This window comes from Ceratotherium simum, chromosome 17 (assembly GCF_057802395.1).
Source record: "Ceratotherium simum simum isolate JZ-2026a chromosome 17, ASM5780239v1, whole genome shotgun sequence".
NCBI lineage: Eukaryota > Metazoa > Chordata > Mammalia > Perissodactyla > Rhinocerotidae > Ceratotherium > Ceratotherium simum.
In genome coordinates this window covers 13,841,543-13,851,535 of record NC_141916.1, presented here as the reverse complement: position 1 = coordinate 13,851,535, position 9,993 = coordinate 13,841,543, and the positions used below count along the sequence as shown (strand labels likewise).

Sequence of the window (9,993 nt, the reverse complement as noted above, 5' to 3'; positions counted from 1 at the left end):
CAGAAAGCATCCACCAATGGTCTTAGCAGTAAAGCTGGTAGTTCTCACTTACTGAGAATCCACTATGGACCGCACCTCTGCTTGCCAGTCTGACTACAAACACCTCTGGAGAGCAATAGCCTCTGCTTCTCTTCCAACTTCCCAATTTTGCACAAAGTCCTCTCATTGACAAACTATAAATTAGAACAGTACAGGGAAGAGGACTCTGGGAAATGGCATCCACCTTCTCCACTGCTCTTAGAGAACAACTAAGAAAGCCATATGTGACGCTGAATTGGCAACAGGTGATTCAAAGCAGATACTTTGAAAATAACCGAACACATGGTCTCAGAAATTGCAAATCATTGCTTCTATCACTGGCTCTGTGCAAAGAGTGATGTCAGTATTGGGACAAGTGAGGAGAGATGAGATTCATTTTGCACCTTCTTATTCAATTTTCCCCCATTAAATAGGACACTGTTTGAACAGTCTGACATTATGAATGCTTAAATCCACTTAATACATTCACATTACTTCAGACAACTTTGGAACCCTGGTTGAAAATTATGTTCTTCAGGGCACAGTAAATGGGTTTCTGATGGAGGAAAGAATGAGGAGGGGGCCACCCCGTTGCCTAGTGGTTAAGTTGGTGCACTCCACTTTGGAGGCCCTGGTTCCCGGACATAGACCTATACCACTCGTTGGCGCCCATGCTGTGGTGGTAACACACATACAAAATAGACGAAGAATAGCACAGATGTTACCTCAGGGCGAAAGAATGAGGAAAAAGTGTGGTAAAAGTAGGGAAACAAATTGTATTACTACTAAAGTAATTTAATTTTCCCAGGAGACTTGCAATTTTAGATATTAAGCTCTACAATTATGTCCCAGGGAGAACAAGACCTCTGCTGCAAGATCTTCAGGGATAAATTCTTTAGACTCAACAAATCCTAGACCCTAGAAAGAAAGCTATGTTTGTTCATTTGTTCATTAATTAATTCATTTATTCACTCCAGCAATTTTCTATCCTTTTTTTATAACCTGTGCAGATTGCACTAGGTGAGTTTGTCTTTTTAAAATGACAGGTTGATTTTTCAAAACTAGGATTTAGGGTTAAAAAATTAGAACAAATATATATCTGAGTCATTTTGCCAAAAAATATTGAACATATATTTGTGCTAATTTTTTACTTCGATATTTGTTTTCCTACTTACAAATAATTTGAAGTTCATAATATCCTATATTTCTTAGTTATGCTGAAGGCATGTGTTATGTCTTATTTAATATACTCTCCTAGTTTATCTGTATTGTTTTAAAAAATATGTAAAAGATGAATATTTAGGCAGCTACCATTATTCTTATGTCTCCTGGTAGCTTGATAGGAATTTCATAAATAATGTCTCTTCTATAGAGAGCATTTATTCTGTGCCGTATGCTGAACTACATATGTTCTATGCCAGATCTTTAATCTTCACAACTATATGGCAAATTAGACATGATTATCTCCTTTTTACAAATGTGTAAAATGATGCTCAGAAAAGTTGAGTAACTTACCTGAGGTCTTGAGCTATAATAGCCAATATGATAGCCTGATTTGAAAATACAAAAGGAAATAAACAAAAAACTTGTGTTTGCTCTGTTTTATATGTATTTGTAACTCTGTAAGGAACTGAAAATTTTGCACAGCTTTTATTAAAGACTTGCACAATTTTATTGGCTTTTTTAATTCACACTATCTCATTTGGGCATGATTATATTGTTATAGAATAGTCAGGGAAGGTGCTAACTCTAATATTATAATTGGCATATAAATTACAACATTAATCATTCAAAACAGGAAACTCTTCAATTGCCATTCTTGGTGAGCAAGAGTGAGCAGGAAAAAAGTACCATGTGTTAGCAGTATTATGCTACCAAAATTCTTATTAGAAGGCAGACTAAAAATAATGGAGCAATCTACAATGTGGTATATTAGCAGTTTAAAAAAATAGCATGGAGTATGGGGTAGAGATCTGCATCAGGAATTAAGATAGTTGGTTGCTAATCTCTGCCTGAAAAATAATGTCAAGGGAAACAAATTTAACACTTAGTGTTGTTTCCTTGTTGTTACTTTTTTTCCATCTCCTTGGACACTGTACCCCAAGCTTCCTTTTCCAATGTGAATACTAATGTGTATTATGTTTTGTATTCCTTAGTGTTTTGTGCACATTCCTGTTCTGGCAATTTCAATTACTGAATTAGTCCCCTTGAGCCAGGGGCAGAGAGAATAGATAAAACATTAACTGGCCTGTGTTACATAAAATCTAGGAAAAACCATATCAGAGAGTTTTAAAACACCTTTTGATATTTTTTTCTCTTTTATGTATTTGCTCCTTTCTCACTTTCTGTAGTTAAAGAAATATATCCCCTCTGGATAAAATGGAAAATTTAAGACAAAAACATTGACAATAGAAGATGAATTTCTTCAATGAGAGCAAATGTTTTCAGAAATTCTGTTTTCCCTAGATTACAAAAATGGCAGTTGCTAATATTGTTATATTCCAGCCATTCTGAGTGTTAGCGAGCCTGTGTGAAAATCAGAGGTAAGAGGCTTTCAGAAGATAGTGGAAGCCTCTCAAACTTTATCATTGATTCATTACTTGACAGCTCAACTTTTAATCAAATTGATTAGGATACATTGCAGTTATATATTGCAACTGGATAAATTGAAATTGTAAAAAGAGGTTAGTATATACTTTTATCATATCAATTCATTCATTCTCTGTTAAATAAAGGCAGAGAATTGCTATCCCTGTGTCTGTGTGTTTCTCATTGAACATAGGCAATGTAGTACTTTGTTTAAGACTTTAGTTTCAGGTGGTCTGTGATTAAATTTGACATTTGCTAACTGTAGGAATATATGTAAGGTACATAACCTCTCTGAGCCTCATTCTTCATTTGAGAATAAAGATAGAAGTTTCATAGGTGTGTTATAAGTGGTAAATGAGATAAAATACACAAGTCTGTAGTATTTCTCTGGAATAAATAACGCTTCTGCTAAATCACAATTACTATAAATATCCTTCCCAACAGTAAATTCCAACTAAAAGAAAAATAAAGATAATAAAACAGCTATTCTAAAAGAATATTAAGTGCCACATGATTTATAGAGTACTTTCATTTATATTATTTCAATGAATTCTCAAAAGCACTCTTGAAATTTCAACTCCATTTTAAACAGAGAAAACTTAAACTTAAAGAAATTAAGTAACTCATCCAAAGTCACAAATCCATTAAGTGGCCCATTTGTATTTTAATACATGTTTCTATAACTGCAAAGCCCATATATTTTTGGGGATAATAATTTACCTTAGAATGCCATAAATAAGAAATTAATAGTGTCCTGATACCATAATCTTATTATCTTTTTTACTTTTCCTTCTTTGTTTAAATTATAGGGGGCTAGCTAATGAACTGAAAATGTGTGGTTATGAGTTGATATTGACCATAAATGCCTACAGAGGTGAGTGTTACTATTTCTGAAATTATTATTAAACATGACTTGATGATCTCTCTTTTCCCTTGATTTCATTCTATGAACACCGGTACAAATGCTGAGACTTGAAACTGCCCTTCCTTACTAAATTAAGAAATATAAATTATTCAGATTTCTTCAGGGAAACAGTTATCTAAAATAATTGTGAAAAAAAGAATAAAAAGCATCTAATAAAATAGTTCTTCCAACCACTTAGTGGGTTCTCGTGAGGAGTCTTTGCTTCATTCAGGCCAAGAGAAATTCTGAAAGGATCCCTGCGTCAGATCCCAGAGCCTGGAATGATTGAGCACTGCCCCAAATAAATTTAGAGTAATTATGAAGCTGAACTAGATGTTACCCACAATATTGAATTAAACAATTTTCCTCTTCTCTAATGTATTAACATAACCCTGAACAAATCTTTAAACCCATAAAGTGGAAAGAAACAGAGTGATATAATCAATAAAACACATTGCTTTGGAGAAACGACTTGTGAAATTTTTCTTATGACCTTTAATGAGGTTTAACTGAAGAAGAGAGAAGTTAGGAAACATAAAAAAAGTTGAAGCAAGTAGACTTTCAAGGTTACTGCATTACTAAGGGATATTTCCACCCATTGCAACATAAAACATTATTAAAAACAACCACCACCACAACAAAACACACTAGAAGTAAAATGGAACCCCCAGTCTAAGTCTCTTCTCTCAGTATCTCTAAGGAATATCCTTTGGTCCTTCAAACTTAATGTGTCCTTTAATATAGAGTCTTTTTCTCACCTTGGGCATCTAAGAAATCATCAATATCTAGTTTATCTAAAGGGTTATTGTTAACATTAACTTGATGGTAGCGATTTTGGAAGGGCAAGATTTAAAGGTGTATTCAGAATGACTCCTTGAAGATGCTTTGTAGACATCTTATTTAACAAATATGAAATGTTACTGTTGATTTTCATTTTGAATAGCTCAAAGAGTCTGTCTCAGGGATTCTTAGAAGGCAAATAAGAATTGATTTTGACTAAATGGGTAGAAGGAAATATAGAGCTTAATAACCTAAACCATATTCTTCCAGGGGGAAATATGGATCAGCATTCGGAAATAAAAAGCTGAAAAGAGGAGTTAAATGCTTGGAGACATCCTTCATACTCTACTGAGTGCATCCTTGGGATGGCGAAAAGCTCTAGGAATCATATGCACCTTGTTAAACATTGAAGTTTATTTCTCTCAAAAGGCTGACGAATGAATGAATGCAGATAATTCTTATCAGGTTTATTTGATGTTGGTAAATGAATACAATCTATTGAATTTTTATAAACATTTTTACTTAAAAAGTATAGTAAACCACCTCCAATTCTGTTGTATTGGATCATCTCTTGCCAGAGTTTCTTAAGCCTGTTTCTCTGGTCCTAGAAGACTGGCTATATAACTATTCATTTTCAGTGATGCTCACATGAACCCTGACTATTAATGCCTTTCTTTACAGCTCTTCATATACTCCTTCACAGGCTTAGTCAGTACCCAAGAGGTATAAGTCATTGTATTATCATTCATAAAAGTGTTAAAATTAACAGGAAACGTAAGAGGAAAAACAAATATACAAAAAAGTTGAAATAAGATTAAAAATAGAGTGCAATGATACATTATTCACTATGGACTTCTAATAATACAATATTAAAAAAAATTTTGGATCTCCAATGCCAGTAACTTATTGCTGAAATTTCAGTCTTGAGATTGAAACCAAATATTGTCTATTTGTTGAGAATACATTTTGTGTCTTCAGGGTGTTATGAAAAACTAGTGCTCTCAATGAAAAGCAAACCCTGATGAAGGAAGAATGATGTTAATGAGCAGTAGTAAGTTAAATAACAGGAAGAATTGCAAAGAAATTTAAAGAAAGTGATTTTGAAATAATATTTTATGATGTTTCTTTTAAATTTTATATGAAAATATTTGGCTTCCTTTACATGTCCTTTGTTATAAATTTACTTAATACAGGAAATTTAGGGCAAGTAGATAAATACATCTTGAACAGTAGGTAAAGTAGGAGAATACATCTTGTAAAACAAAGATACAATCTACTTAATAAACAGCCTAGAATTTGGCATAAAATAGAGAACTGCACCTGATGGCAGTAGGTGATTCAATAACAAACTTAACATTAATTAAGAAATTAAACAAGTGTTTATTTTAAACCTACTGTGACTACACTGGGCACTGGATTATGTTGCAATAGCTTTGAAGGTAACTCTGTCCTAACATTCAGAAATGCCAGACTAGTAGAGGACTTCACAGGAGATTTCAGCACAGTATTTATGGTGGGTTGGGAAGAACAAGTGTAATCAAGATTCTTATGGAACTCGTGCAATGAGTATCAAGCCTAGTATTGTGGGAAGAAGAAAAGATGTGATTTGGGGTGTTATTGAAATCTGCTACTCATGTTGCCAGTTACATGCATATATTTTGTTTAAAGCAAGTTCACAATCATTCTCAGAAAGGTTGCTATTACCAATGAGGGGAGAGAAATGAAGCAGCCAGTGGTAGCTGTGGATTGGTAGAAGTGGATTGTGCATGTAGGTGGTTAGGGGGTGCTGATGGGGCGGAGAAGACAGATACACCGTTGTGGGAGAGGTCACTCGCACACAGAATGGAAGAACAAGGCTCAGATTCACTTGCCTGGAATGCCTGGCAGGTACTGTACAAGCAGGCGATTCTACCTCATTTTATTGTTGTTGTTGTTGTTGTTCCCATGTGATTCTCTTGGTGCTAAATTTGTTCATTACTATTTATCTTAGACAGATTTTTACACAAGACACTGTCTTAATCCCAAGGTTTTCTGCTCAGTGGTTAGGGAACATTTTCTCCATTGAACAAAGCCTTATAAGGCTCTTATTAAATGCTAAGCATTTTTCTAAATGTTGCACATATATTAACTCATTTGATGCTCACAATAACCTTATGAGATAGGCTTGTATGCAGAGGAATAAACTGTGTATTTATACATGAAGCACAGAGGGACAAAGTGATTTTCAGGCGTAGTAAGTGGCTTGGATTCAAATCTAGATAGCCTCACTTTTCCTTATGGAAATAGCTATGGTAATACCATTTAAATTTTACTTTAAGGAAAGAGAAATTAAAACTCACTATTTTAAAAACACATACAAGTAAATTAAACTATTAACCTGGCTTTTTGGAGAGCACTTATCTAACTCTTTTTTTTTTTTTTATAATTTTATTTATTTATTTTTCCCCCAAAGCCCCAGTAGATAGTTGTACGACACAGTTGCACATCCTTCTAGTTGCTGTATGTGGGATGCGGCCTCAGCATGGCCGGAGAAGCGGTGTGTCCGTGCGCGCGGGGATCGGACCGGGCTGCCAGTAGCAGAGCGCACGCACGTAACCGCTAAGCCACGGGGCGGCCCATCTAACTCTTTAACAGAGGGAAATTCTTCAATATAATAATCACAATAATAGTCATTTTAAATAGAAAGGGAAATAAGTGCTATCGGAATTAAAGTCATAAAAATCACACATAAATAGGTTGAAATGTCATAAAATATTGCCAGGGATTCAGATGTAATCAACAACAATTTGAAGCCTTTCCAGTTTAAATTATTTTCCAGCTCTATCTCTCCTCTGTCTTTACATCTGAGGTTGCCCATGGCAATGATTTCAGTATTTCTGACTTCCAATGAGGTAGTAGTAAGAGTCGGAAAAGCTGAGTGTTAACAAAAGTTGATAGATGGCTGGAGACAAAATAGTCACTTAAAAAAATAATAAAGTATCTTTCTCATTTTTTTTCTTTTCTTTTTTTTTTTGAGGAAGACCGGCCCTGAGCTAACATCTATTGCCCATCCTCCTCCTTTTTTTCCCCTTTTTTCTCCCCAAAGCCCCAGTAGATAGTTGTATGTCATAGTTGCACATCCTTCTAGTTGCTGTATGTGGGACACCGCCTCAGCATGGCCGGACAAGTGGTGCGTCGGTGCGCACCCAGGATCCGAACCCGGGCCACCACTAGTGGAGTGCACGCACTTAACCGCTAAGCCATGGGGCTGGCCCCAATCTTTCCCATTTTTGAGGATTCTTGATGTAATTAAATTTTAACTTAGACTGGGAAAGTTGTACAGGGATTGGAGCAATAGCACAAAGCTGGTTCTTATTGGGAAGGAACCTTGTGGGCATATCTCTGAAAGTTCACAGGTAATATTTGGAGTCAAAAAAGTTTAGGAACAAATCCCTGCCCAACTACTGCAAGCTTTGTGATATTGACTTTTTTAAGGCTGCCTCAAAGGAAGAGTTTTCACCTGTAAAAGAGAGGAAATTAAAGGATCACTGTTATCAATTTGCTTTAAATTTCCCCTGAAGGTGAAATAACATACTATTTCAACCAAATTCCAGCTCCACACTTGGATATCTGTTAAGCCACTCATCAAGTTTGTTCTTTGTGCTTTCTCCTATAGATCTAACAGGAGAAAAACAAATAAGCAACCAAAGAATGAGAAACCACACAGAAATAACAGAGTTTATTCTCCTGGGGCTGTCAGATGACCCACAGCTTCAGGTGGTGATCTTTGTCTTTCTGCTCATCACCTACATGCTCAGCGTCACTGGGAACCTGACATTATCACCCTCACCCTGCTGGATTCCAACCTCCAGACCCCCATGTATTTCTTCCTCAGAAATTTCTCTTTATTAGAAATTTCATTCACGACTCTCAGTATACCCAAGTTCCTGGGCACCATTATTTCAGGAGATAAAACAATTAACTTTAATGATTGTATGGCTCAGTTATTTTTTCTCATTCTTTTGGGAGCCACTGAATTTTACCTTCTGGCTACCATGTCCTATGATCGTTATATTGCCATCTGCAAACCTCTGCATTACGTGACCATCATGAATCAGAGAGTCTGCACACTCCTTGTCTTTGCTTCTTGGCTGGCTTCATTCTTAATCATATTCCCTACACTCATGTTGCTCTTAAACCTTGATTACTGTAGGTCTAATATTATTGACCATTTTACCTGTGATTATTATCCCCTGCTGCGACTTTCTTGTTCAGACACAAAATTCCTAGAGATAATGGGGTTTTCCTGTGCAGTGTTCACTCTAATGTTCACTTTGGCATTGATATTTCTGTCTTACATGTATATTATCAAAACCATTTTAAGAATTCCTTCTACTAGTCAGAGGACAAAGGCATTTTCCACGTGTTCTTCCCACGTGATTGTCATCTCCATCTCTTATGGCAGCTGCATTTTTATGTATATTAATCCATCAGCAAAAGACAGAGTGTCTTTGAGAAAGGGAGTTGCTGTGCTAAACACTTCAGTAGCACCCATGTTGAACCTCTTTATTTACAGCCTAAGGAATCAGCAAGTCAAGCGAGCCTTCGTGGACATGGTGAGGAAGACCACATTTTCCTCAAGGAAATGAAATGATGTAGTGTCATGAATTAGAGAAACAATGCAAGGCAATGAAATACAAACATGAAATTTCAGTAGCTTCTTCATTCACAATGGCCTCCCTGTCACCCTTGTTCATCCTCTTTCTTTTTTTCTAGCAGTTTACAAGCGCACTTGCTTAATATATTTCTCATTCGATTTAAAAGCTTTTCTTATGTCTCTCAGACTCCTATTCTTTGAACACTGTGTTAATTGCAGCTTCTTAAATGATAATCATTTTAAAAAGTAAAATTGTATTTTGAGTGTTATTTAGGAAAAGAAGATGATCACCAGGAATGGAAGAGATGGTGCATAAATATTGATATGATATTTTACTTATTCTACACAGAAAATATAATTTTGTGATTTTCATTTATATTTGGCAGAATTTCCTTTCACCATCTTACAGTTTCTCTAAGAAAAAAAAGTATACGCCATATAATTTTTTCAAAAAATGTAAATGCTTTCTTTTGAAAACCAAGAAACATTGCCTGTTGCTCACTTAATAGGGTATGTCCATATAATTTATGTATTCATAAAGAAGCATAGACCTTTAACATACATACGTTTGTAGATATGGTGTTAAATAGATCTCCATAGTTCTAAATCACATAATAATTCAATAGAAATAGGTAGATACATACACACATACATACATACATACTGCAGAAAACAGTGAAGAAATAGCCATTTTAGATACGTAGGATAAGTTCACTTTCTTCAATTCCATACAAGGTAAGCTCCGCTTTCTGACTAAGCTATGCATGTGTGTGTGTGTGTGTGTGTGTGTGTGTGTCTGTATAGCTCCTTCTCAAGGTTTGGACTGGTTTGAAACAGAGCATGTATCCAAATTATTTTAAACCTAGAGAAAATCATCTAAGTTTTGTAGAAAATAAAAGCTTCATAGCAAAGCAAAATTTTCCATTTTATATAAAAATAGATTTCATCTATTGAAACACTCTTCCACTCATTCTACTTAAGGCATTGGTAAGTGCCTAAAGTATTTTGAAAAGATGTGTGTGTGTGTGTAAAGCTGAAATAAGAATTATGGATAGTAAAAGGTATT

At 35.2% G+C, this 9,993-nt stretch overlaps 1 pseudogene; it reads left to right on the top strand.

Annotated features, from left to right (window-relative positions):
• The first annotated feature begins 7,981 nt into the window (after positions 1–7,981).
• LOC101398686 (olfactory receptor 6C1-like) lies at positions 7,982–8,919 on the top strand (annotated as a pseudogene).
• The last annotated feature ends 1,074 nt before the right edge of the window (positions 8,920–9,993 follow it).